This window comes from Echinops telfairi, unplaced genomic scaffold (assembly GCF_000313985.2).
Source record: "Echinops telfairi isolate 266 unplaced genomic scaffold, ASM31398v2 ScPeMD7_3533;HRSCAF=4204_1, whole genome shotgun sequence".
Taxonomy (NCBI): domain Eukaryota; kingdom Metazoa; phylum Chordata; class Mammalia; order Afrosoricida; family Tenrecidae; genus Echinops; species Echinops telfairi.
In genome coordinates this window covers 918770-923438 of record NW_022107432.1, presented here as the reverse complement: position 1 = coordinate 923438, position 4669 = coordinate 918770, and the positions used below count along the sequence as shown (strand labels likewise).

Genomic DNA, 4669 nt, shown 5'->3' with positions numbered 1-4669 from the left:
AAACAGGGAGGGTAAAGGGAGAATGGGTAGGGAAGAGGGAACCGATTACATGGAGCTGTGTGTGACCTCCTCCCTGGGGGACAGACAACCGAAAAGTGGATGAAGGGAGACGTCGGACAGGGCAAGATATGACAAAATACCCATTTATAAACTATCAAGGGCTGATGAGGGAGGGGTGAGCGGGGAGGGAGGGGAAAAATGAGGACCTAATGTCGGGGGTTTAAATGGAGAGAAAATGTTTTGAGAAACGATGTACAAATGCGCTTTACACAATTGATGTGTGTATGGATTGGGATAACAGTTGTATGAGCCCCTAATAAAATGTTAAAAAAAAAAAATGAAGGGGTGGAGTCTGTCCTGTCAATCAAGATATAATCAATGAGGCCTTTTTGTGGGCATGGCCTTCTCCTGAGAATTCTGGGAACTCTGCTATTTCCTCCTTGGAGGTGGAAGACACATCTCTCTCTGTTCACTCCCTTGGAGACTCTCTACTGACAAGGCTCACTCCCTGGGAGATGATCTACTGATAAGACACATGGAACTATGCTAGTGCCCTGAACTGGAGAAGCCACCTGGACCTACCCTGATGCAACCAGACCTCTGGACTGGAGAGGCTACGTAGAGACCCCTGCCAGCACTGAAATGCTTACAAGGTCACAGGATCCACAAGACTTCCAACCCACTGCCCTGTGATCTTCCTGCATTCAGCATCATTGCATACGTTTCATAAGTCTGAAGAGGACTTTATTGATTGGTATCGGATATATGGGCTAATATCAAACGTATGGACTTGATCTGGACTGGGCGGGGATGTTTTCTTAATGTACAATTGCCCTTTATATACAACTCTCTCTTATACCCATATGAGAGTCTCTATGAATTTGTTTCTCTAGTTACCTGGACTAACACAGTGTAATTATAATTTTAACTCCTCACAAATTAGTTTGAGTCTCCTTTATTTCAATCGAGGCTGTTTGCATTTGTTTTACTCTTTTTTTTAAATATGGAATGCTTCACAAATTTGAGTGTCATTCTCTCGCAGAGGCCATGCTGATCTTCTCTGTATCGTTCCAACTCTAGCATATGTGCTGCCGAAGCAAGCACTTGTTTTACTCTTGAGTCTGTTCCTGTTTCTTGCCTACAATTCTATTACATTTTAAAGTTTTCTCTAGTTTTAGAAATGCTTTATGTTCAAATGGTATTTCCCCTTTGTGTCTATTATAAAATAAAAATATAATTTTCTTATAGGTTCCAGATATTTGAAAGTTTTCATTTAGAATCAAATTTGCCAATCATTCTGTCATGCCATCAGGATATTAAAAGATCAGTAGGAAAAGTTAGCCCATTTTGCCCAATGCCCAAGATACAAATAATTTGATTCATGTTGTTTCCTCCAATTTGTTGGTGTTATATTTTTACATTTACTCTTTAATCCAATTGGATTTATTTTATGTATATTATAGAAAATAGGCCAAATATTATATTTTTCCTGTTCTGTTGTTAATTGCCATCAAGTCGCTCTAAGTCATCACACTCCTATGCATGTAACTGTTGCGGTCAGGCGGCATCCAGTGAGTCCCAGCTCGTGATCACCCTCTGTACAACAGCACCTCAGGCGGCCTGGGCATATGCCACACTCGCGATTCTTACGGTTACGCCTATTGTGTCAATCCATCTTGTCAGGGTCTTCCTTTTCCAGATACTGGTCTTTCCTAATAATATGTAGAATGTATAAACAACAAAATCTTCCCATCTTCCACTCTAAGGAGCATTCTGGCTGCACTTGAAGAGGGATTTGTTTGTTCTGACAGTTCACCATACTTTCAATATTCATTGTGAACGACATAATTCAAAGGAATTAATTCCTTTCCCATTCTCCTTATCCATTTACTATCTAGCTATCACATGCATATGAAGTGGCAAACCATAGTCCATAAAGTGACATCTTTGTTCTTTAGCACTTTCAATGTCTTCGGCAGTAGACTTGCCCAGTATTATACAGGATGACATTTTGAATACGACTCCATGATCATTGATTATGGATCCAAGTTAACAAAGGTTCTAGAGAACCTCAGGCTTTTCCTCATTTATCGTGATGCTATCTATTGACTCAGTTGAGAGGAATTTCATTTTTGTTACACAGAGTTGTAATCCATATTAGAGGCTGTATCATTTGATCATTATTAGTAAATGTTTCAAGTCCTCATTGCTTTAACTAAGAAAAGTCGTGTTAATGAACCTTCTGCTGCTGCTGCTTCATCATCGAGGCCGGCTTTCTTTTTGCCCTATAGTTATTTAGTAGTTTCTTTGACAATTATTGAAAGGACAATTTCTCCCAGATTAAAGCATACTTATTTTGAAACTATGTGACACATTTTCATATACAGTTGTTTCTGTATCTTACTGCATTTGCTCTGTTGTTCTTGCCATCTATTTTGCAATATCACTGGCTTTACTAATTGAGATGTGTTTGGACATCTGATAAGAGTAATTACATTATTGGTGTTCTTTTTATAGATTTTCCTTGATGTTCTGATTTGCTTTTCATTAAAGTAATCTTTAGAGTAAATTTGTCTGACTGACTAAATAAAGAAAATAAATATGTATAATTAAATTTTATTACTACTATTATATTAACTCAGACAGGATTGACATCTTTTTGCTGTCTTTTCCTTATTACTATTCAAAACAAAATATGCCTTTCCATTTCCTTAAGTTATTTTAATTATATTCAGCAGTATGTTATGATGTTTCTCAAAGAATCTTTAACATTTTGAACTATGCTTATAGTTCAGCAGTTCAATCCCCTTTTACAATCTTATTTCTAATGTCCGTGCTTGGATCCTCCCACATGAATTTCAGGGATCAAGTTACTTTGAAACTTAATTTGATTGCATATGTTGACTAAGACACAAGGATATTAAAAAACTTCTATGCTACAATTATTGCATTATCTGGCATGCTTGAAATACTGAGTTTACACATTTCTAGTGTATAATTACTTTGTTAAAATGTGCAAAAATGTTCCAAAGAGTATGTGCCAATTATCCCCAAAACACATCTAATCACAGAAGCAGTGCATTTATATAAGCCTGCCCTCCAATGCTCCCACATTCAGATGTATAATACACTTGGAGTCAGCAAGAAGTGGGCTAATGGAGTTGAAACCAAAGGTTCCAGGTTGTTGGTCCAGCCATCCCTCTCAGAACTTGATCTTCAGCCTTATTACTTTTCCTCCCAGCAAAAGAAAGCAGGTGTTTGGGTTCAGAGTGATACCTCACATTTAATCTGTACTTTCTCTGTCCAGGAGAGAGATTCTGAATTATTTTACAGCATTAGGCTTACTTCACTTCAATCAATTGATGTGTTTCAACGATAGGCAAGGAGCTACTAAACAAATCCCATTTGCAGAGTTAATATATAACTCAGCAAGGAGAGCGTAGGGAATGATTGTTAATAGCAGTAGATGGAGGCCACTCTCTTGTCTAGTTGTAATAAATTTGGACAATTTTCTGAAAAATATAATGCTTCCTGGGAAGTATCTAAAATTTTCATGGATGTAAATATGGAGATAAAACATCCTCTTCTGTAGATCTGGAGAAGTTATATCTTGTCATAGCACGTGGTCATATCATGTAACAATGAAATCATGCTGTTAGTAAGTGGTTTTTAATAGTGGCTTACACAGTTATTCTTGTATGTTTCTCTCATAAAGAACCCAAACCAATTCATTCATTGGTGTTTTTCTGTCTTTCTGCTCAGCCTCTCAAGTATGTATCTTGCCTATTGAAGTTTCAAACACTATTCCTGGAGTTAAGAATACAGGAATAGAGCAAAAAGGTACTTGTGAGATCATTTACAGTCCCCTTTAAAGCTGTCCTCAGAAATGTACCAATAATATCTGCTTACATTCATTAGACATTCCTAGTGGCAAAGAAGGTTAAAAATCTTAACTGTCATACCCCTACCTAACAGGAACTTGATTCCATTAAGGAAAAGGAGCCCTGGTGGCTCAGTGGGCTAGCATAGCGGCGTACGTGTCAGGCTGCTAACTGAGAGGTTAACAGTTCAAAGCCACCTGCTCGGAGGCAGAATGAGGAAGCTTTCTATTCTGCTAAAAAGTCTTGAAAACCAGGGAGCAACAAGTGATCCAAAATCAGTGTCAAGGAGGGTGTGGGAGGCCTGGCAGGGCTGGATCAAGGGCAATCTAACTGAGAGGAATTCCTAAAACCCAAATGAAGGCAGAACATGATAGTGGGACAAGAGGAAAGTACAAAGAAATAGAGGAAAGAACTAGGAGGCAAAGGGTAGGCATAGAGATTTAATACACGCACATAAAGATGTAAATATATTTATATTTATATACGACGAGGGGGAAATAGATCTATGTACATATATTTATAGGTTGAGTATTAAGAAAACAGATGGACAGTGGGCCCCTGCACAAGTACTCCCTCAACACAAGAGCACTTTGTTCTAACAATTCGGCAGTCTGGGATGCTCACCTTCCTAGTACGATGGCTGCATAAGCCAATGTGGTGAAGAAAGCTGATGGTGCCCAGCTACCAAAAGATATAGCACCTGAAGTCTTAAAGACATGAAGATAAACAAGCAGCCATCTAGCTGAGAGACAACAAAACCCACATGGAAGAAGCACACCAGCCTGTCC

General features: G+C 38.4%; 1 non-coding gene across 1 annotated transcript; it reads right to left on the bottom strand.

Moving 5' to 3' along the window:
- Positions 1 to 997: 997 nt before the first annotated feature.
- Positions 998 to 1104, bottom strand: LOC115871216. Its single transcript, XR_004047168.1, has one exon. It is a non-coding gene; the product is annotated as a U6 spliceosomal RNA (small nuclear RNA).
- Between the last annotated feature and the right edge of the window lie 3565 nt (positions 1105 to 4669).